Below are 25,811 nucleotides of genomic sequence, written 5' to 3'. Positions count from 1 at the left end.
AGCGGAAAAATTAAAACTTTTCATTTGAATTTCAACTTCACTTCACATATATCAAAATGGAATCTATAATTGTCTCACATGACCATCTAACATAAGAATACAACAATTGGGACTTAGCCCTTACACCATTTCGAATCTTATAAGAGAATACAACATAGTCCTTGAAATAGGAAATAGAATAATGTCTTTCCTTAATAGCAAAATAACAACAGCTAGATTCATAGGCTTTGTCCTCGGACTTTAGGACTAACCAACTTGGGAACAATCCAATCTTCTTTGGTAAATAGGCCTTGAAGCACCTCAATGGCTCGAGCCTACATTTAGGAGAGATATGAGATAAAACAAACGACATGTACTAATTATGGATGCATGCAAGTAAAACCTTTGAATACATGCAAAAAGGGAAATTTTATTATAACAATGCTAAGTTCACTTAAAAAGCCTTTATGCACATTCCAAGAACATATACAAGTCCATATCACAACAACCATCAGACATATTCATTTTCATGTTCAACTGCAACATCATAATAAATCCATAATCAACATTTCATAATTAGAGTTCATTTCCTCATCAAATCACAAGACCTTAATCATGACCCCATCCAAGCCTACTAGTGCAATGTGTATGTAAAGCCCCATATCCCCACATAAACCAAGTAAACTAGCAAAGTGACCTAAAAATTGTCTTCACCGCATACCTTATCATTACAAGTACAGTCAACATCATACATAACAATTAAGACCAATATCATGTACATCCAATAAAACCAACATCTTAAAACGCCACCATCAAGTGTATCATACGTACATAAAGAACCCACCCTAGAATTCCCCTCAAGGTTCACTTGTCAATGTATAGGTAAAGTCCCATACCCTTACCTACACTAAGTAACACCTCTTAAGTAGTCCTAGCTAGTATTCATCTTAATACTTTCGTTCATTCATTTTACATTTGGGAAACTTTGTCATAACCGACATTAGACCATGTGAGCTAAACATAGAATCAGGTTGTGTTCCCTCACACCAAAAGGAGGGTATCTTACTTGTCAAGGTAGGGCATATACATCATAATAGTAGCTAGGTGGATACACTGGCTAGGTTTCCTATGGGGGCACATAGTTAAGGAACTAGGAGGTGGTTACTAGAAACCCTCTCTCATTGTAATTTCCACCTCATGAGAACATTAGGTGAACCTACCTTTCTTTCAGAAGTTATACCTCTCATTGTCAAGTTCACTTGGTGCTAAAGTAAATTCCCTTTTTGAAGTATCTTTAAGTCTCCCTTAACATTAATGCATAACATTGGTCTTAGTATTTTAACCCCTCATATAACAACTTCATAGATTATACTTTATAGGATGAGAAAGTCCTTTCATCACAAACCCAACATCATGTGAGAACGTTACATCATAGCTTAGTAATAAGATGCGCATAGGAATAACCTTAAATCCTTCATAATAGTACACCTATTATCATCTCACAACCATCATATTCATAGCATGATCATACATTCATAACTTCCTCGTTCATACTTCATCATTCATACTTTAAGTAACCAACATTACCAAGGATAAGCTAACAATACTTCAATAACAAGTTCATGTCCTTGAAGGTCTTACCAATGGCTTCCAAGAAAACCCTTTCAAGCCTTCATCACAAATCAATGATATTTACCAATCAAATCAATTATCATCAACATACAACAGCCAATTAAGAAAGAACATACTCAATTACGTCATCTCTAATAATTAGCCAACATAATTCAAGAGTTAAGGTTAAAAGAAAAAGGGACATCATGAATCCTTAAGGAATTAGGTCAATAACCGAAACAACACATTATATGATGTAATTCATGGAATAATAACATAATTAACATCAATATAACAATTGCCATATGCACAATCATCAACCAATTCATCAATTTCAATTCAAGATTTATCAAATTAGGGAAGAACATGGGTCTAAGGGAATATTAAGTGAACAATAACAATTAATCGTCATTACACACTTAAAACCCCTAAGTAATCATAATTAGTTCTAGTTGATTTATAATTTTAAAAGAAGACCCATTTATAGAGAAAAACCCTAGATCTTAGTAGGTTTGAAAACATCTTTGAAGGGACCTCCTTGGGAAAGGAATCCCAAGAGTGAATTAATCCATAACGTGATGAAGACTTTATGCACAAAATTGAGTAGGAAAATTGTAGATTTTTTCTTCTTCTTGAAGCTTGAATGTTTCTTCAATGGAGGTTGGGTAGAGAGAGACTGTAGAGAGAAGTGGGAGTAATTGGGTTTCAATTTAGTATTAGGTTTTGATGTGGGAATTGAGTGTTAAATGACTTAAAGTCAATATATAGTCAACCCCCAAAATACCCTTGACTTAGTTAGAATTTTATGATAAAAGTCCAACTTGACTTCCAATTAAGGACCTCGTCTAGTCTTCACACACCACTTCATGAGCCGTGAAGAGCTCAACGGCTCGTGGTGGTGCTCGTGAAGTGTGAGGTAGTAGCCTCCTAAAATGTGCCAAATCCTAGACTCCAAGTAAAGTTCACGATCACCTCTCCCTTGCCGGTGAACATGCACCACGTCCTGTCAAGTGGGTCGTGGTGCCTTGGGCAGTAGCCCTTCCAAACATGCCTCTACTGGAAGAATTAAGGCAACTCCACACGCACCTTCACGAGCCTTGGAGTGAACCAAAATGTCGTGGTCCCCCTCGTAAAGGTTGGGGCAGTGTATAAGACACATGGAGCTTCTTAGCCTTGGCTTGCCCCTTAAGCTAGGCACTTCTTCTTGCACTTGACCTCTTTAAAACCTAGTTTAAGTACCTATATACATCTTCATCATCTTTTCATGTTCAAACCCTTAGATACCCCTTTTTAACCATCCCACCATCACTAGCACCACAATAGCCTAGGTTACTATTTCACCAGATGTCATGGTCGTTTTAAGTTCTTATCAACGAAACTTCCCAAACTAAGTTGGTTAGCATAAAATAGGAATTTTTAAATAATTGAACTACACATGGATCCCTATCTTAAGTCATTTGATGTACTAGGTGTAACAGTTGTGTTGTTGTGATGAATGGGGTTAAATTGTCATTAGTAACACAAGTGAAGGAGAATAAACACAAAGATTCTTTATCCTTCTTGTTTTATATTTTGCTCTTACTTCTTCTCATATAAGAATTTGCTTTGGCTTACAAAAGCTCGAACGAGCTTGGAATATCAGAAACTCAAGAAGACTAGGTTCAGTCAACCTTAAAGAAAACACAAATAGAGATAGGTCAACTGATTAATAGGTATACTTGTGTAACACACCATAAAATTATTGAGCTTAGACTCTAACCATCCTTCTTTGTGAGTAAGATTTTACTGAGAAATTTAGTTTTTTCTACGTATTAAGGTCAATATGGGTAGCACCTTAGGTTCCAAGAAGAACCACAGAGAAGAGTATTCAAGTCATTCCTATGTATTTTTTACATTTTAGGTCAACTTCAAATGACCAGATATTTTAGTACAAGCTAAGTTAGAAGATCCATAAGATATTAAAATAACCCTTTGAGTCCTTTTCCAAACGCCACCGAGTTTGTAAAATTTCGAGCTTTGAGTAAAAAAATAATGAATGATTTAATAATGATTCTCAAACCTGGCAGCAGCTCCGCGTTACAAAGCAAATACAAACCTCACTTCCTGGTGAAAAATCATTCCGACTCCTAGCTCATTTTATTCATTTATTAAAGGGTATTTTGGTCCTAAAAAATGTTACGAGTTCATTTAAGTTGTAACACCCCATACAAAAACAAACTACATTTCTGATTTTCAGAAAATTATAGGTCCAACCGATGGTCACCACCTACGGCCCGTGTTTCGGTCCGTGGCTCACCACGACAGCCCCTCCCAAAAATCCAGCTAAGAAAATTTTCTTAGTCTTGACCCATAGACAAACTTATGGTCCGTAAGTCAGACCACGATCTATGGTGTGTGTCTATGGATCAAGACCCCTTTACAAAGCCACTAACATGAACTATGGCAAACAAGCACAAATCATCGTTTGATCTACGGTCCGTAGGTCTGACAGTATGTGGGGTTAATAACAAGTTAGTGGAAGTTGTTGATCGGGTAAACTTCAAATAGGCATGATTCTTAACACAAAAGGAATTAGGTGTCTCATGACCTATGATATTATAGTCCTCTTTCTAATGCCACAAATTTTGCTAAAATCCGACCTCCGAGTAGGACGTTATGCTTGTTTTAGTGAAGCCCGGTCGAGCAGACTTGACTTACGACCCCAAACTACGGACCCTAGGTCCAATATGTCTGTCACTCTAATAGCAGTAAATTAAGGGGTATTTCAGTCTTTTTCTACTTCTTGGACCCCTAAGATACGTCATTTAGACCCTAAATCATGAGGTTTTAGTCCGTTTGAGTGTAGAAATATAACTAGAACTTACCTAAGTCAAATCGTTAATAAAAACGTAGAAAATTAGAATCAAGAGGAGAAAAAATTCAAGAATCCTAGTTGAAGAACATAACAAGTTTGCATCAGTTCCAACACCGAAATCTAAGGATATGTCCGTGGAATTCGTCACCAGGTATGTGGGATTTCACAAGTGGGTTACTTCACCCATTAGGTCCCTAGTTTTCAGTCACTTTCTTTATTCTCTTATTATGACTAGACCTAGGGTTTCTTGAATCCTAGAATTTTTGGGTTCTCATATAGTAGAATGATCCAAATCATATTAGTACGTTAATATTCAGTTTAATACATGAACTCCAGAACCCTGACTATGCATTTATTTAGTTCTAGAATTACTGGATATGCATTTGTTTAGTTCTTGAATTACACATGATAGGTAAGATATATCAGTTATTCAGTTATACATGCCTAAGCTTTTAATGCATCATTATTAGATTTATTGTTGCATTCTCAATTTGTATGTTAAGTTTTGAGCTATCCCATTTTATAGGAACTTATTCATAATATGTTCATTACCTAATCAATTCGGAGTAGCATAGTACCGAGTTGAACTAGGGTTTAGCGTACCTAAATAGTCCCAGAACTACTAGCCACGTAGGTTGTAAGTTCTCTTTGTGGGCATCGGTACAGTGATCACGCCATCATGCCTCTATGCCTTTGTCTAGGTATATTGGGTCCTATCAATGGGGCATATACATCGGACTCCATATTTAGCCCCTCATGTGGTTTTAATGTCGGTTATTAGTAGCTCCCACAATTTAGTTAGACTCTATTGCATTGACCATGTTTACAATTCAGTCAGTATTAAGTTTAAGCGTATTATAAATTTGGTCCTTACATCCAGTTAGCTCAAAATTCAGTATATCATGTTCAAAATATTATACTTGCTTTTGTGTTTGTTCTGTTATGTATTATTTCCGCTTTATTCTATCCTTCATGCTCAGTACCTTTCAAGTACCGACACATACTCTGTGCTATATCTTTTCCTGATGTAGGCTCAGGTTCTCCGCATCCAGATCACGCTTAGGTCAGTCCTCGAACTCTAATTTAGCAGAATCATTGATGAGTCCTCATTCTTCAAGGAAAATAGTGATGAGTTTCTTTGAATTATTTTTAGTCTTTTAGTTTCAGTTTGCTAGATCTAGTTGGGGCATGTCCCAACATTTCTAGTCAGTTAGAGGCCACTTTTCAGACATAGATAGATTTAACAAAGTATTGAGTTAGCATCTTCCTTGTATTAAACTCATTAGTATTTCATTTATCTTAGTTACAATATACGAGTATTCCACATTCTTTAGTTTTACTTATGATTTAGCTTCCACAACAAGTTATTATCTATAGTATGCTCATGATCATGCAGTAGTGTTAGCTTGGGACCACTTATGGTCCTAGGTCTGCATCTCGGGGGTAGCTTGGACAAAACTTTGTATCAGAGCATTAGGCATAAGAATTCTATGATGTCTGAAAAGCTGCACTAAGTAGAATCCTTTTTATGGGTGTGAAATGCACCACATTTAAGGAGAAGGAGGTTGTAAAGTGTTTTAGGAAAATCCTCATTTTTCTTGTTATTCTTATCATTTGTAAGGTATGATAAAATTCCATTCTAACTCGGCGTTCTACATTACATATCATGCTTCTTTGTAGAGCTAACATTGGAATGTGAATGCTACAAATTCTAAAGTACCCCCTCCAGTTCCATATTAGGAAGTCTCTAATACATAATTCAGGATGGTCATTCAGATGTTGGCTCAGAGTGTTGTCAATCAGAACAATTAGCGGGTTCAAGCTTTGGTTAATGCTAATAGTATATCAGCGACAGCAAGGGTCTGTGACTTTGCTAGCATATATCAGCCTGAGTTCTTAGGATCGCAGACTAGTGAGGATTCTCAAAATTTCTTAGGTGATATCAAGAAGATCCTCGAGGTGATGCAGGTCACTTGGAATGATATGGTTGAGCTATTATCTTACCAACTTAAGGATGTGGCTCATATCTGGAATACTCAGTGGAAGGAAAATAGGGGTACAGATGCATCCCTTATTACTTCGGAATGTTTTAATAAAACCTTCTTGGATAGACTTTTCCTGATAGAGTTGACAGAAGTAAGGGCCAAAGAATTCATGAACATAAGGCAAGGTAACATTACAGTCCAAGCGTATGGGCTCAAGTTTACCCAGCTCTCTATGTATGCTCCTCATATAGTTGCTGATTCCAAAGCTCAGATAATATGTTCTTGTATGGAATGTCAAATTTGGTGAAAACATAGTACAAAAATGCTATGTTACTAGGAGATATTAAAATCGGTACGCCTATTATGACTAATGCTCAACAAGGGTGATAAGCTTATGAAACATGCCAAGGAGAATAAAAAGGCTAGGACTGGGAAATATGATTATTCTCAGTAGAAATCTTATGGTGGAAATCACTCACAGAGTTAGCAGTACTTTTCAGCCCACCCCCTTCGTCAGCTAGTGTTCCATCCTCCAATAACAGGTATGATCAGAAGGTTAAAAACCAGGATCTAAGTATCGGGGAAGTGTGGAACCAAAGCTTACCTCACATGCCCTAAGTGTTGTAAGAACCATCCGAGCGAGTGCCTTGCAGGAAACGAAGGATGATTTGGATGAGTTCATCGGTTAATGGATTGTCTTTCTAGATAGGATCAAGGAAGTAGTAATGGTATAACTCAGTCTACAACTTCAGCAGCACTAACAAGTCGCTCGACTCAACATGGTAACACGTCTGGTACAGGTGGCGGTCAGCGCAAGAATATGTTGTATGATCTTCAAGCTCTCTAGGATTAGAAGGTTCTCCCTATGTAGTAACTCATACTTTACGAGTATTTGACCTTGATGTGTATGCATTGTTAAATCCAGGGGCTACTCTCTTCTATAGCAGTCCAATTCGGTGTTAGTCCAAAAACTCTCTTAGAACCTTTCTCTGTCTCTACTCTAGTCTGTGACCGAGTTATAGCTAGCCATGTATAGAAAAGTTGCCTGTTAAAGTCTCCTAGAAAGTCACCTCATCTGATCTCGTATAGTTAGAAATGGTAGGCTTCGTTTTCATTCTAGGCTTGAATTGGTTACATTCCTGTTATGCATTAATTGATTGTAGAACTAGGTTTTTTCATATTCAGTTTCAAACAAAACAATCTTAGAGTGGAATGGTAGTATCCTAGCGCCTATGAGATGATTCATTTCTTACCAGAAGGCCAAAAAGATGATCTCTAAAGGTTATCTCTATAATCTAGTTCGGATTAAGAATTCTAGCTCTGAAACCGCAACTCTTGAGTCAGTTCAATTATTCAGTGAGTTTTCTTATTTGTTTCCATAAGATCTTCCCAAAGTTCCTCGCGTAAAGAAAATTGACTTTGGAATTTATCTCCTTCCACACACCCATCCTATCTCTATTCCTCCCTACAAAATGGCTCCAACTGAGCTTAACGAATGGAAAGAGCAGATAAAAGAAGTTCTAGATAAGGGCTTCATCAGACCTAGTATTTGCCATGCAGTGTGCCAATGTTGTTCGTGAATAAGAAAGATGGTTCTCTTATAATGTGCGTTGAATATAGTCAGTTGAACAAGGTCAGAATCAAGAACAAATATCCCATCCCCAAGATTGATGACTTGTTTGACCAACTTAAAAGGTGCTATCCATTTCTCAAATATATGCCTCAGATATGGTTATCATCAGCTTAGAGTCAGAGATAGTGACATTATAAAAACAACATGCAGAACTCGATATAGTCATTATGAATTTGTGGTTATGTCATTAGGACTAATTAATGCTATTTAATCTTTCATGGATCTGACGAACCAAGTGTTGAAGAAATACTTCGACTTGTTAGTTATCGTATTTATTGATGATATTCTCATTATTTTAGGAATGAGGAAGAACATGCGAGTCTTTTGAGATTTTTCCTGCATAATCATTTGCCTTCCTTAGGCATATTATATCTAGTGAAGGGTATTGAGTAGATTCCCATAAGATAGAAGTAGTTTAACAATAGGCTAGACCTATCTCTGCTACAAATATCACAAGTTTCTTGGGTCTAGTGGATTATTACAAAAGGTTTGTGGAAGGACTCTCATCCATAGCCTTACCATTGACTAGATTGACTTAGAAAATGGTTAAGTTTCAGTCGTAAGACGATTATGAGAAAAGATTCCCAGAATTGAAAACTAGGTTGAATACAACTCCAGTTTTGACTCTACCAAAGGATTCAGATGGTTCTGTGATCTATTGTGATGCATCCATAGTTGGCTAGGTTGTGTGTTGATGCAGCGAGGAAAGGTTATAGCTTATTCTTCTAGACAACTTAAGGTACATGAGAAGAATCATCCGACTCATGGCTTCGAGCTTATAATAGTGATGTTTGTACTAAAGGTTTGGAGACACTACTTGAATGGTGTTCATGTAGATGTGTTCATAGACCATAAGAGCCTTCAATATGTGTTCACCCAGAAAGAGTTGAATCTTCTCCAGAGGAAATGACTTGAGTTCCTTAAGGATTATGATATGAGTGTGATTACCATCCTGTGAAGTCTAATAATGTAGTATATGCTCTTAGAATATTATCTTTTGGTAGTACAACCCATGTTGAGAAAGAAAGGAAGGAACTAGTGTAGGATATTCACAGGCTTACTCGCATGGGAGTTTTCCTTATGAGCATGTCAGACAGTGGTGTAACAGTTCAGAATAGGGTAAAATCTTCTTTGGTAGCGGAGGTTAAGGAATATCAAGACAGTGATCCAATCTTTCTTGAACAAAAGGGTCCAGTCCACAATCAAAGAGTGGAGGTTTTATCCCAAGGGAGAGATGGTGTACTTCTCTACCAGGATAAACTGTGTGTTCCTGATGTGGGTGAGTTGAAAAAACACATTATTTCATAAGCCCATAACTCTAGATATTCTATTCATCCAAGCACCACTATGATGTCCGCAATCTACGGGAAGTCTTTTGGTTCATGACATGTAGAGGGATCTAGCAGATTTTGTGAGTAAGTGCCCCAATTGACAACAAGTGAAGGTAGAACATCAGAAACCAGGAGGTATGACACAAGATATTGACATTCCTACTTGGAAGTGGGAAGTCATAGACATGGACTTCATCATAGGCTTTCCTCGTACTTGCATACATCATGACTAAATTTGGGTGATTGTTGATAGAGTTACTAAGTCTTCTCGCTTTTTGGCTGTCAAGACTACCTATTTGATGGAGGATTACACTAAGATTTATATTAATGAGATAGCAGGATTGCATGGGGTTACTTTGTCGATCATCTCAGATAGAGGTCCTCCGTTTACCTCTCATTTCTTGAAGTCATTTCAGAATGTTCATAGTACTCATGTTAATCTTAACACAAATATTTCATCCGCATAAGGATGGACAGGCAGAGAGTACAATTCAGACATTGGAGGACATGTTGAGAGCTTGTGTGATCAATTTCAAGGGTAGTCGGGATGATCACCTTCCTCTTATAGAATTCTCTAATAATAATAGCTATCATTCCAACATTCAAATAGCCCCGTATGAGGCATTGTATGGGCGTAGGTGCAGATCTCTTATTGGTTGGTCTGAATTAGGTGAAGTAGCTTTGGTAGGAACAGATTCATTCCATTATGCTATGGACAAAATTCAACTTATTAGAGGTAAACTTAAGACAACCCAGAACCGCCAAAAGTCTTATGCAGATGTAAGGAAAAGAGAACTAGGGTTCCATGTTAATGATTGGGTTTTCTTGAAAGTGTCATATATGAAGGCGGTGATGAGATTTAGAAAGAAAGGGAAGATCATTCCTAGATATGTAGTGTAATAACCCTAAAAATGGATATGCTAAGTGATACCTAATGTGTCAAGAATGCCTATGATTAGACCAGGGTTCACAAGGATTGATGCGCGTAGAACCAGACTTTGGAACCCTTGCTACATCCAAGCCAACTAACTTGGGGAGTTAGTTGATCTAGGAAAGGTTGGGTCCAACCATGGAGGGATCTCGAATATGAAGATTTACTCGAAGGAGTCTTTACCGGACATAAAAAGAGGAAATCTTAGGTTTGGAGGGTCTAGGGGTAAAATGGTCTTTTTCCAGGCTAAGGATTATATCATAATTACCCTTAATATATAATTAATTATTTAATTAATAAGGTGGAGGGGAAATTTAGGGAGACAGAGCCGAAATTGAGCTCTTGAAGTGAGGTCTTGCTTCACCCGAGTTCGAACCTATGTGGAAGCAATGAATTAATGTGATTTTTATTTAAGCTATTGAATTAATATATTTAATTAATAATTATAAAAGGAAATCAGATTTTTAATAATTAAATAAAAACCTTATTTGACTAAATCCTAAACTAGACTCCTAATCCTAAGAAAACTCTTCTCTCCCACGCTCATCTCTCTCTCACGTCTCTATCACTCTCACTCACGATTCTCTCTTCCAAATAACTTCAAAAAAAAAAGTAGGTGAACCAAAGTTCTTCACACTTGAAGAACTCACAACCAAAATATAAGAAAACAAATGAAATCAATCACGTAGGCAAAGAGAAGTTTGTCCGTCAAGTTGGTGTTTACTTTGAGGGGATTTGGACGTGATTTTTGGAGAAGATTTTGGGCATCAAGTCGAGGTTTTAACGTCATAAAAGGTATGGGTTTTCTTACTCTTGGTCCCTTTCCCAAGAGACCCTTAAGGCTTAGATGAATCTACTCGAAAACTAGGTTGTTCCCGTTCTTGTCGAACTCCTTGTCCATAGTATTCCTTTGATCTCAATGTGAAATAGGTTAGAGATCATGTTGTTGGTATGTTTTGTGGTAGTTTAAGCATGAAGTTTGATTTTCGTGATAATGTGTTCTTGATTATGTGTTGGGAATTGTAAGCATGTTAAGTTATGTCAACCAAAAGATGTGAAAAATGATATGCTTTTATGGTTGAATTTTATGTGCGAATGTTTGTGTAAATCATGAGGTGTAAAAGTTGTGAAATGTTGCTGGATGAAATGTTAATTCTTGGCTGAATATAATCATAAAAAGATTACACTTAAAGATGCACCAAATGATCCACGAAATGCCTTAAGAATTAACGTATGAATGATGATAAAAAGAAGCTAAAAATAGTAAACAAATTTCCAGCATTTGGTAGGTTGGGTTCAGTCAAACAAAATGGTACAAAATGCAATGAAAAATGAACGTAAAATAAGTGTGATAACTAAGGATTGAACCCAAGACATCATTCCATGAAAGCTACGAAAAAAATCAACAAAAGATTAAGACAGTTATGGTTTGGAAGAGACTAAATTTCCAGCCTGCTGGAAATTGTTGTCTCGGCCAACTTTTAAAAAATGAGTTTCGTTTAATTTTTAAAAAAAAAATTGAGGTCATTGGGGATTTAACCCATGACCTTACTAAATTAAAATTTCATAAACATTTCGTGAGAAAAATCCAAGAAAAAATAGATGTGGTGAGTGGGAATTGAACCCACAACCTCTTGAATGGATGAGAGAGTTAGGAGAAAAATAAAGGAGAAAATAAATGTGGAGAGTGGGGATTTAACCCACAACCCCTTGGATAGGTGAGAAATTTAAGAGACAAATTAAAAGAAATATAATGAGCTGGAGGGGGATTGACCCACAACCTCCTTAACTTAAACGAAAAAAGAGAGGATAAAAAGAAAGGAAATATTATGGGGTTGATGGGGATCGAACTAGGGTCCCCCAAATCTAAAAAATGTGATTATGAAGTTTAAATTAAGATTAAGTGTTGTCCAAGGGATTCGAAATCGGATTCCCTTGCCCGATTCTGTATTGACACATAAGTCATACGTAAGTAAATATTTAATGAATGATGTCTGTAAAGATCAAAATCAATATCTTGGCATATCTACAAGATGCATAAATCTCGTACCACATAATCTTGGGTAAATATGAATCACTTAGACAAACTATGAATGAAGCCCCATTGCTTGTATGTATAGACCCATAAGTCTAGCATACGTTTAAAAGTAAGTGAACCTAAGATGTATGTAATGAAATTATGAAACCCTAGAAGGGTTAAGTACTAGTGTAAAATACACTACATGGACAAGTGCATTGGCATATGAATGAAATGATGAAATGAACAATGAAATAATGAAACCCTAGAAGGGTTAAGTACGAGTGTGAAACACACCAAATGGCCAAGTGCATTGGCATATGATGAAATGAACATTCATGTAAAAAGGGGTGAGTAACTATGAAGAACAAATGTGATAATGATAATGAATGTGGTGACAACATGATATGAGGCTAATGTAAAAGATGAGAGCAATCTCAAATGAGCCTAAGTAAATGTTACCAAAACGTACTCACCTATGAGAGTGTAAAGTTAATGAAGAGACCAATCTCTATGAACACTCTAATGAAAGTATTGAGATTAACACACTTAATACTAATGATGAGATGAGAAATCATCTATTGAGCTATGATGTCCTCATACTAGAAGCAAGCTTCCATGATGTATGAGTTGAATGTAATGGAACTTTAAACTGAGCACCTAGCTATGAGCGGTGATGCCTTCTTTCGGGAAGGGCGGAGGTTCACGTAACTCTCGTGAGATGAGGTTGTCCGGCATGCCGGGTATGGGTCTCCTTATATCTCCTAGTCTTTGAACCTATACTGCCAATATAGGGATCTGGCGAGGTTCAATTCCCATGTACGCTAGCATGTTTTGGGTCACTTTGGCCGGTGATTCCACCTCTTTTCAGTGTGGAGTTTCATGACACTGGATTTCAGGATGCTCACATGATCTATGTCGGTTAAAGTTAAAGTTCCCAATGAATGAATAAGGCCAGCCTCAAATGATGCACATAATGAAACGAATGATACCAAGGGTGTTAGGATAGGATAATCAAGAGGTGAGTTAGATACAAGTAATGACATTAGGTCATTCTTGGTCATTGCACAACGAACTCGATGAAAGTCTTAAACTATATCCTAGGTATAGCTGGTGTTTACACTGGCCCATGAATGAAATGAAATGAAGTACGTATCAATGAACGAAGCAGACTCTGATGTCAAGAATGACCAATATGTTGAGCCCTCATTTTTGGGAAGTCTTTATGTCAAGTCCATGATTCCAAGGTCTCATGGCATATGACCTAATGATATGAAAAATGTTATGTGCTATGTGTTGTGTGCAAAATGTTAAGTATGATGATGCATGTTACTCTCATGGAATAACTTTCCTAATCCAAAATTGGAAAGTTCATAAACTTTCCTAATCCAAATTTGGAAAGTTCACTCACTTTCCTTACCCAATTTTGGAGAGCTCACTAACTTTTCTAATCCCAATTTGGCAAGTTCACTGACATGACTTTCCGTAATCATGTTGTTAGGAAAGAGTTGTTCTTAATCATGCATGTCCTTGGTGTGTGATTGCATATACCCATACTTAGTACAAGTGTGTACTAATCCCATACAACTCTAAAAATTTTAGATGGAGGCACAGGTGGACGCTAGAGCTACAGGTTGACGCTGAAACTATTCAGAATTTATATCCAAGGGTATGCCAATAATTGGGACAGGTCCCTACATACTCTAACCAAAGAAACTATGAATATAAGTATTTCATTGAATGAAGTTCTCAACGTCTATAAATGATGATATGAATCTACCAAATGAACATAAACAAGTAAAGTGAGTATTAACATAATTAAAACTGTCTAAGTTAAGAAAGTGACCTGAATGAGGTGTTAAAGGAAGTGAGACAAGTCTCACTCACACCTAAGACACTATGTTAAGATACTCACGAAAAAGGGTGTTAGAATGTGTAAGACAAGTTTCATTAACACCAAAGATGTTATGTAAGGATAAATTCATATTTCATCAATGTAAAGAAAGGGATGGAAAGTCATCAATAGAGTAAGTAAACCTGAATCTAGAAGCAAGCTTCCATAATGTTTGAGTCGACTCAAAAAGATAAGAATAATAAAGAAAGTGAGCAAAGCACCGATAGACTAGCTATGAGATTGTGCTTGCACATATAAGTCTCATGAGATGAGGCTCCACCACGGCGGATAAGAGTCTCTGAATATCTCCTAGTATCCGAACTATGTATAGCCAACATGAGAACTAGCCTGTGGATTCCATTTAAGAGAGCAAGGTATGTTTCGGTCTCACCTTGGAAAATGAGATCACAACTTTTCGGTGTGGGAAGACACCAGATTTAATGTTTATCTCACATGATCTATGTCGATTAATGCTCAAAAGAATGTTCGCCGTGACCTACCCCTTTTCGGTGTAAGGTAAATACTTGACATGAACTCACTTTAGCCGGTGAATCACCCCTTTTCTGTGTGGGGAGGCCATTGGACTTCATGTTAACTCACATGATCTAGGATTCATTTTGATCGATGAATCACCCCTTTTTGGTGTGGGGAAGACACTGGATTTCATGTATTTTTACATGATCTTAATGCTACAGACTTCTTTAAGGAAATAACAATTAATAAGAGATGTAAGTTAAAGGAGAACTAAGAAAGTAAGAGCTATGAATGCCAATGTTGATAAGAATGAAAATGCCAATAAGTAAAGGGCATAGCCAATAATTAATCCTCATGTAATGAAAATGATCAAGCCAAATAAGATTGTCTTATAATGACTTTACATAATTGGCAAAAGATCATAGCCAAACAAGATTGGCTTATAATTACTGGTTATATTAGGCCAATAATATAATAATAGGAATAGTCACTGAAGATTGGTTTATGAAGATTCCATGCCCCAAATTGCAGTTCAATCATTTCCTTAATCTCTTGAATTTCTTGCTTGATTCATTATAAGAATGGGAGTATAATGAATCATTGCACTTGTAAGTAAAAAAAGTCATCAAAATAGATTTTTGAACTAGACAACAATAAGAGGAAAAAGACTGAAAAATAAACTAAGTATGGGGGAAGGGGCTCTCGGGTTTGGAGGATCAAAAAACTAAAATTTTCGCTCGAGTTGTTCTAAATCTATGTTGATGATTCTAGGGTCTTTTATTCATATAGAAAATGAGATGTGTGCTTTGAATGCATTAAAATACATCATATTCATACCATAATTCACAAATAACAAATTAGGAAAGTCTAGTGATGTCACTTCAAAAAAATGGCATGTGGTTATAGGAAGAGCTTTCCTTGATCATGCATAATTCTTATGTGTATGTGTTCATACACCCATACTTAGTACAAGTGTGTACTAACCCTATACTATTACTATTTTATAGGTGCAGATCAGAGAGGAGGTTGAAGACTCATTGAAGCGGTTTGGACTAAGCGGTCTCCAAAGTTTTGGTAGGTCCTCTTAATTTTGAGGATGATACATCTATGTAGCTAGCATTAGTACTTTAGACATATCTAGAGGATGTTGTCCCTAGCGTTTCTTTCAGACATTTATTCAAAGCTTTGTAATAAGGCCGTTTTTGGCAAACTATTATTATATATTGATTCTTTCATTTGAATTGCTTAATCAATTGTAGATGGTTGTTTAGTTTGAGCTTATATTATATAAATCCATGTAATTTTGATATGAAGTCTATGTATACTTCATTTTGTTTTAAAAGTTTTAGATTTTCCGCAAATTTAACTATATGAATGTGATGAAATCTAAGAAGAGGCTTGTCTGCGACCTCTGAGAGGTTAACAACGCCGCTGCATTCAGATTCCAGAATCCGGGTGTGAAAAGAGACTAGGTGATGTTAAGAATCTTCCCTTATTGTACTCTATATCGTGCCGTGTAGAGCTTTGACACTTTGTTTCAGTCTATCATCTAATTCCATTCTTATGTATACGTGTAGAAAATAAACACAAGGAGAAACGCATGCAGAAGAGTGGAAGAAGCAGCTGCTGGAGGCAACCAAGCTCCTCCTCAAGCCCCAGCTGCTGGAGTGCAAGTGCTTGTCAACCCAGCTGCATTGACGGATGGAGAAGTGAGAGATGCACTAGTTCAGATGGCCCAAGCCCTCACCACTCAGGCACATGCTATCACAGGAGAAGTGAGAGATGCACTAGTGTAGAACTAGGGTTTCTTGAATGTTAGATTTGTTGGGTTCTTAGATAATAGAATGAGCCAAATCTGATTAGTACACTAGTATTCAGTTTGATGCATAAATTACACAACCCTAGCTATGTATTTCTTTAGTTCTTGGATTACATATGCTAGGTCAAATATATCAGTTATTCAGTTTTACATGCTTTAGTTTTTAATGCATTATCATCAAATTAATTGTTGCATTCTAAGTTTTCATCTTCAGTTTAGAGTTATCCAGTATTACAGAAACAAAGTTATAATGTGTTCATTACCTAATTTGTTGGGAGTAGCATAATACCGAGTTGGAATAGGGTTCAATTTACCCAAATAGTCCTAGAACTACTAGTCACGTAGGTTGTAAGTCCCCTCTTGGGCATCAATTTAGTGATCACCTCAGCATGTCTCTATACCTTTGGCAGGGTATATTGGGTCCTCTCGATGGGTCATATACACCGGACTCCACATTTAACTCATATTTTTTTATTGTTGGTTATTAGTAGCTCCACAATTCAGTCATACTCTATTGCATTGACCATATTTGTAGTTTAGTCAGTATTCAGTCTCAGCATGTTATAAATTTGGTCATTGCATCCAGTTAGCTCAGCATTTAGTATATCATGTTTAGAATATTATACTTGCTTTTGTGCTTGTTCAATTATGTGTTATTTCAGCTTAATTATATCCTTTATGCTCAGTACCTTTCAAGTACTGATGCATACTCTGCGCTACATCTTCTCATGATATAGGTTCCGGTTCTCAGCATTCAGATCACGCTTAGATCGATCCTCGATCTCCTGTTCAGAGGAATCAGTGGTAATTCCTCATTCTTCGAGGACAATAGTCATTAGTTTCTTTTAAGTATTTTTTTCCATTTGTTTGGTTTTGCTAGATCTAGTTGGGGCATGTTCCAATATTTCTAGTCAGTTAGAGGCTATTTTTCAAACATATATAGATTCTTAGTATTGAGTTAATATCTTTTTTATATTAAACTCATCATTATTTCATTTATCTCTGTTATAGTATATGAGTATTTTCCACCCTTTCATTTCACTCACACACCAATCATGTTAATTTCAGCATTAGATTCGTTCTAGAAAGTTGAAAGTATTATTTTCTTGAAATTGACTTTAATGTTGAGTTTAGATGATACTTTGGAGTTCTAGATGAATCTTGTCGATCTTAGAGTTGTATATGATCATGTTCTAGTGTTCATGTGTTGGTTATCTTAATCTAAGGAGGAATTGAGAAAAATAATCGAATTTAGATAAATTGGGGTTACAAAAATGAAGAAGGAAATAGTAGGGCGAATCAAGCACTTTGCTCCGCGTCGCGGACCTGGCTACCCTTTTCAAAAATATATTCTTCGCATCGCGGAGAGGTCACACACCTATCTACCTCAATATGCATCTCCACATCAAGGACTTGCTTCCAAGTACTGATTTCTTAATCTTTCTCATGTTTAACTATCTAAAACCACTCATAAATATCACAAGATCTTTCCTATCACGAATCACAACCTTTACCATAAATCAAATTCAAGGTAGAGTTGAAAGTCAAGATTAGAGAGTTCTTTCCAGTAAATTGTTTTAAGACTTGATCAAGTGAGTATGAGAGTGAGTAAAATGTATCCATGAGTATACTTTATCATTACAAGATACTTAATATCATGAATCATAACTCTTGAATTCATAATTTACATTGAAGAGAGAGTTAAGAGTAGAGTTCAAGAAAGCTTTTGAGTTTAATTGTGAATCATTTGAGATCAACTATAGATTTGAACTAAGTTCTGAGAAAATAGGTATGAGAATGAGAAGAGTTGTATTTACGAGTTCCATATTATAGACTTTCTGGTCGAGTTGTTTAATGCCCATAATTTCGTATGAACTTTATAAGTTGAGCATCTTACAAAGCAGTGGTATCTTTCATTTATAAGTCTGAAATGTTGAGTTCCTAATCCCTTTTGAGAAGTATCATTGAGGACTTGAGTTGAGTATTTCATGCCCATAATTCTGCATGAACCCTGTGAGTTGTGTATTCTTGAAATGAGTAGTATCATTCAAGTTGTTGAGCTCCAAGTATTGAAATCTATGCATAGTTATTGAAAACCTTGCATTGAGTTGTTGACGTCCATAATTCGGCATGAACCATAGCTTAAGAAGTCTATTACAAACATTTTAGCTTTATTTTAAGACATACGTTTGGAGTTCCATAAAGAGTAAAAAATGAAGTCATTTCTATGTATTCCCAAAAAGTAAATGTTTTCACATTTACACAAGAAAGGAAACTGAGATTTCCAAAAGTATTTGAGCTAGTTTTCAGTAAAAAGTAAGAATAATGTTCATTCTTTAAAGATTATACGGGAACTAAGTATTCCCAAGAGTTAAATGTTTTCACATTTGAGCAAGAAAGGAAACTGAGATTTCCAATAGGGATTTAAAGCTAAGTTTTTGGGTAATTATCTCAAACCAAAGAAAGAAGTTATGTTTTTAAACATATGAGTTTAGTATTTAAGGAGTATTATATGTATATAAAGGAGAGTTCACGTAATTGACAGACCCCAGAAACCATGTAACCATCATGAGTAATAAAGGATCATACTTTTTAGATGATTCCTTAAGGCTTTTTAGCATAAACTAGTGAATCCACTTAGTTAAGGCGTCTTATATGATGGCAAAATGTAGGACAGTTCTGGCAGCGTGGGCAAGAAGATGTGTCATCACTTAGGCTCATAGTGGTGTTTGTCGATTAAGAGAAACTCTCATAGAGTTATATTATATTTTATTATATATAAATTGACTTGTTATTATATTCTTCACTACAATAAATTAATTTCTACTATTTTAAAAGTTTACCATATATTGCATGTGTAGTGTTGCTTTATATTGAGTTGAGTATCTAGAGTTGATTACCCAAGTTGAGTATTATATCTTTGAGTTGAATATCTAATCTTTGACTTGAATATCTAATCATTGAGTTAAATATCTAATATTTGAGTAAAGTATCTTATTCGTGAGTTGAGTTGATAAAGTGAGTTGAGAAGAGGTAAGTATGTTTCCTTTTTACCAGTTCAAGCTTATGTTTGTACTCTAGAATTTCCGTTACATGCTCGTACATTCCACTTACAAAGCCATTTGGCCTGCATCCTTTCATAGTGGAGATATAGGTAATCAAGGTCATCAACGGGAGCTTCATTGATATCATGTGGAGTTTGAGTTAGCTATGGTGAGCCTCCTTGCTTTTAGAGTACTTCATTTACTTTTCTATTTAGTCAGGATGTCGTGGGTCTTGTCTCCACCATAATTTTTATATCTAAACCCTTACCCATCGATATTAACCCAAGCAAATAGGTTATACAAATTGAAAAACAGATTTGTGGAGTTAAAACCTTACCTTTAGTCTCAAAAATGGTGAAAAACTGTTAAAAACTCGGCTTGGGTCGCCTCCTTAGTCCTAAAAGTAAAAAAATACTAAATAGGATCGTCTTAGGGCTTATAAGGGACTTTAAAACACATTTGTCCTGCTCCACGGACCCATCCCGCTGCAGTAGAACCACATTAGTGGCCTAAGTCCCACTACAATGGCCTCAGTGCCGACAGAATGTACCCATTCACGAAAAGATCAATTCCGGGAGTTCTACTCATTAAAATTTGATTCTGTAAAGTGCTACGTGTTCCTTATCATCTTAGACATTCACTCATGTAATAAACTTCATAATTACATCTATTATTCATTACTAGATTTTTCCAACACCATAATAAATCGGAATTCTTCCAAATCTAGATTAGATTGGGTAATCCCAAGTTACTATGAAAGAGTTTTCTGGCCCAAGTCTTTATTCATTGACTTTTAAATAATGATAGAATCAGATCGTTATACTACTTAGATGTTTTGTTAAAACTATTACTTTTTTCATTCATTATCTTCCGAAAATTTAATTGAGTACTTTTACCTACTGATTTAATTCAGATTTAAAGTCTAGTCTTCCACAAAGTAGACAGTCAGGACAAGGGTTGCTTGGTACCAATAGTAGTTCTCGAGTGTTAACCACGGCCAATGTGTGGGATCGAGGCATGATATTATTAAATATATATCATATTTGGAGTTACATACATTGACTAAATCACTCTTTAAAATAAGACTAACATAGAGTCTTACCCACGTAAATATCTATATTGCTCCAAATCAATCAACTATCTTTCCTTATTATCCTCTTTCCCTATCCCCTCGGATATTTCTCCCTCACACATTCTTCTTAAATTAAATTTCTTCAATTCAAATATTTTATTAATATACTTTGATTGTTAATAGAAATACAACACGACGCTATGAATTTATTTACAAAATAAACCTTCTTCTTTTGGGGTTTTTCCGCTAGTTTGTGGAGTTTTTCTCAGAGACGGTGTGTCATGGTGATGACATGAGTAGTGAGATGTTACTAATCTCTAGACAGAGAGGAGGAGAGATGGTGATTAAAAACAAATATCTGAAAATATGCAGATGTATCTAATCAAAAGTTCATGATCTGATAAAGTACTCTACCTATATCTGAGTTAATATTATATATATCTACAAAAAGATTTATAATGCTGAAAAATGAAAGAAATTAAGAAAAGAATTGGAGAACAAATTCACGGAAGAACGTGTGATTTTCTCCTGAACTGATGCTTTTAGGTAACATTCTCTATTTAGATCGACATAATTAGATGTTTCTACTTAAAATGTATTCATACATGGCATGTATCACAATCTGAGTCTACACCCTAGACGTGGCCGGCACTCAAAATCATTGTTGGCCGGACGAACACTTGGTATAGCATACTATAAGGTTGTGTATTGACTAACGCAAAAAACTTTATAAGATGGGAATCAATAACTTGAAAAAATGGACTCAAAAACTTTATAGTTGAAAATATAAAATTTATATAATATTCATATATTTGTAAAACAACTAAAACTATGACTAAATTGACTCATTTATGAAGACTCTAATATACTAAACATAGGCCAAAGGAACAAGACCTCGTGCTACCTAAATACTTTACTAAAATCATAAACTAAATACAAATACTAAAGATAAACTAGATTACTCATAAATTAATAAGGTCTCACAAATGTTGGAATAATATTGTCCTAATGATGTGTTTGTTGTTGATCCCAAACACCTAAAATAACATCATTAACTTAACTAATAGTTGAATGAATAACTCTCAAGAAAGACTGAAATAAAGTCAATTCAATTGGTAATGCATGCATGATTACTTTAACAAAAAAAACTTTATCACTGAAAAAATATGCATCAATAACAAATATTGAAAATAATATAACTTTACTTTCCTTTGGGAATTTCTCTAACCGATAACTATCACGTAAGCCTCGTAATGATATAATATATTGTCCACGTTACCAAAGCCATTACATACCATATTAGGGTAAAGGATGAACTTAACTAATAGATCAAATATATGATCCCTAACTAGGGGATTTCTAACGAGTCACACAAATCAATGGTATGATTGTACCATATGTTGGTGGTGTAGTTCTAGGGTTTGGATTATCTAAACTCTTATCCAATAAGGTGCTCAATGCTACTCTCGGAACATGCATTGATGCTCAATAACTTTAAAGTTATCCTACCTTAGGAAGAAAGTGCTCCACTTTAAAGGAAAAATGATACTCTCTTTCTTTGAGTCCTTGCTCAAGTAGTTATTTAAAATAAAAATAAATATTATTTAAAAGTGACTATGCTTTATCAAAGATGAGATGTGATTTCGTTAAAAATTGACTATAGTTTTTGATACAAAATATAGCTTCTTGAAACTAAATATACTTTTTTTCAAACACTTTCTTAAAATACATCTTTAAAACTTGTAATATACTTTACTCGTGAAAACAAAGCATATCAAGTGCTATGAAAAGATTCTCTAGAAATTTTTGGTGTAACACATAAACACGACCCTTAACTAGACGTCAACAGACAACTATGATCTTTGTCTTTGGAAGTGCACAAATAGACACTTAAACATGTATAAAATTGAATAAATGGACACATTCGTTCTACATCGTAATTTTGTATCCTACATGGCATCCTACATGTATTATGTCATGTACATTTACTTGTTGAATTTCATAAAGTTTAAGTGCCTACTGTTTTATTCGTAAAAAATATTTTGAGACTTGGTTAGAGTCGCCACTTAATTTTTTAAAAAAAAAATCAAGAAAACTTCGTTTCTAAAAGACTTAAACAGAAAATGGATTTGAAAACTTAAAGGGGGTTCAGGGATTCATATTTATGTTTTAGGAAGATTTTTACGACACCTAAAATATTTGCTAACTTGCAATTCTCTGAAAACTAACGTATTTGGCTAATAACAAAAGTTCCGAATTAATATTAAATTGATAGATTTATTTGGAATCTAGAATACTAACCTACTATCTAAGTAAATACTTAATTTGCCAAATTTATTATTTCAAAACCATTTAGACTAATTGATTTAGTTTGAATCGTTAAAACAAAATAGCGCCTTGTGGGGATTTAAATTTTTCGAACTTAACACTAAAACAAGATATCGACAAACAAATAGGCGGTAAAGTAAAAGGAGAAAGAGATAGAGAGTTGGGTTGGGTCCAAGTCCGATTTATGTCCGCCTGGACTGGTATTTGGATCAATTTCACTTTGGGCCTTAAGCCCAATTTTTCACATGTCCTGATATTCTAATAATGTAATAATGATGAATGGGCAAGGTATTAAGCCCAAGATAACAAAATACAACTTATGCAAAATAATGAGCGGATCTCTTAATTTTCCAATCTTCCTTGATTCTATAAACCTTGGGGACCGGTCCGTCAATTTTGTGGGCTTGTTCTTTGATATTTTTTTTAAACTCAAAAGTGGGAGGGATTCGATAAGAGAATTTTTTGGGGGCCTTTGTGGCCCTCTCGATACGTAAAGGGAGGAGTCCAAAGGACCCAGATTGTAGTCACATACAACTAAAATAAAGAAGAAGAAGAATTAGCATGCGGAAGTAAGAAAAGTTATAATATGCATAAGATAAAGTATCACATTAAAGATCCTAAACTGATGTATCAAATAAATGCAATTGGACTCATTAGTGGAGTTAATTGGACTCATTAGTGGAGTTTCAAAGAAAGGAAAGTCGGTTCACAAAGCAACCCTACCTATATTCATGACCAAAAGTTTATTATTTGTGTTATGGCTCCCAAAAAGAAAACCATAAACTATTGCCCACCTTTATATATATAAAACTTTTCACAGAAAAATCATACTTACTTTAAACCAAATATTATTAAACCATACTAACGACATAAAAAATATAGAAATTAAGCGAAATAATCCATAAAACAAGGAGAGATCAAATATAATATCAGTACACATTAACACGTAACGACACGAACATGCTTCTTCAAAATAATCCCTAAGGGAGATATAAAATAAAAGTAAGAAAGGGAAGACAACCATGGCTTCGAGCAGGAAAAAATTCATAAAAGATGGTTAGGGATCAACAACGATAAAATAAAAACGGTAAGTAAAATCAATATTGAAGTCGAGTCCAATCTTCATTGAAGAGATAAACATCCAAGCAACTGAGTTAGAGAGAAAATTTATAAGAACATCGGATCAAAGCTAAACATACAACAACTATAAATGGTAAAAATAAGAAAATATATATATATACACACACCATTTTCCTTCCAAGAAAAAAATCAGCTACCTCGAAAGAGGTTGAACGACCAAACCGAAGACACCAACCGATACAATAACATAAATTGCAAGGACTCAAGAACCATGCTTCATTACTGAAAATTAACAAACCCATGAACTAAAAATATAACTGTAACAGAAAACTTAAAGACAGTAGACAGAAATAGGGAAGTTAGGCAGAGGAAAAATGGGTAGAAGCCAACGGCTAAAACAAGAGAAAAGGAAGATAAAATTTGGGATGGGAACATACACAAAATAAGAACCAAAACTCCAGGTCCAATTCAATCGTCCCAAGCAAAAAATGTAGAACGAAAGCATTAGAGACACGTGAAGAAAAACCAAAATCTTGATGTCTTAGATTCATTCATCCAATTCGAGGTGCAAGAATGAAGAATATGACGTCCAACATAAAACATTACTACGGATTTTACAGTGAGCAAAATAAACTAGGACCAATGCAACATTTCGGAATCTATCACAACCATACTAAAAAAAAGCAAGAGCAACAAAATCAGGGGACCAACCCTTCCACATATACATACACATTCATGAATGAGAAAAGAATAGCTCATCAAAACAAAAGAATCTGACTATTACTAGAAACTTACACTAAAACGAACAAACACAACAAAATACAACTATACTAGGAATGATAAATTCATATTTAAACAAGCAAAGAAGGTATACAAATCTATCATCTACAGCAGCAACAAGATATAAATAGAATATGCAAGGGAACTAATAAACAAAATGAAGAAGTGTACCTTCTTTGGAGCAGCGAACAGTATGATGAACAGAAGACGACGCCTCCACCAAGCCAAGTATCAAAGACGGACAGAAAATCGGAAATTTGGACAGAGATATCGATCTCAGAACCAAATGAAGTAGTTCCTCTGTTCTCTATGGAGCCCTCGGTCGTCTATTTCAGCTATTCTATCTTAATCTGCAATGTTTCTCGCTTAAAATTTTCAACGGAAAATTAATAATTTCTTCTCTTACTAATTTTTTCTCCCACCACAATCTGTTGTCCCTTACAAAGAAATGACAAAAGGATATATATGGATGAAGATTTAGGTCACAATTTCTTTGGGAAGGTGGGGCACATTTGGATCCAAAACCCGGACCCATTTCAAATTTACCCCTTCAAATTCAAAAGCTTTCACCAAAAGAGGGAAACTTCTACCTATTTCGGAAGAGGAAAGGGTGAATTGATGGCCCGGATGGCTTCACTGTTCTTGGGGAGGGATGTGGCTCCATCTAAAATCAACAAGGACGGATTCAGAGCTGCTTTATCTGCTCCTTGCTGCTGCGAATGGACAGGCTAAAGAAGACAAAGGATTGAATTCTGTCTGTCACTGCTTTCTGTGTATTTTGATGCAATTGTCGTTGGTCCATGTTGTCGCTATGGGAGATTCTATTAACGTGAAGAGGAGTAAGGAACAGTTGGGTTTCTATGCTTTGGAGTGGGCAGGGTCGAGGATATTTGGGAATTGGCTGAGCTAAATTCAAAATCTAAAGGGGGAAAGGGTATTGGAACATGGGTTGCTGGAAAGGTTCTTGGACTGACTAAAT

At 35.5% G+C, this 25,811-nt stretch overlaps 1 long non-coding RNA gene across 2 annotated transcripts; it reads right to left on the bottom strand.

The window, feature by feature from the left end:
• Positions 1–25,811, bottom strand: LOC107024566. Of its 2 annotated transcripts, none has more exons than XR_001457367.2 (2): positions 25,004–25,811; positions 1–314 (listed from the first exon to the last, which is right to left on the bottom strand). It is a non-coding gene; the product is annotated as an uncharacterized LOC107024566 (long non-coding RNA). The 2 variants fall into 2 exon arrangements; XR_003579151.1 differs by lacking the exon at positions 1–314 and adding an exon at positions 23,154–23,506.

Source organism: Solanum pennellii, chromosome 7 (assembly GCF_001406875.1).
Source record: "Solanum pennellii chromosome 7, SPENNV200".
In the NCBI taxonomy this organism is placed as follows: domain Eukaryota; kingdom Viridiplantae; phylum Streptophyta; class Magnoliopsida; order Solanales; family Solanaceae; genus Solanum; species Solanum pennellii.
This window is presented reverse-complemented; position numbering and strand designations above follow the sequence as displayed.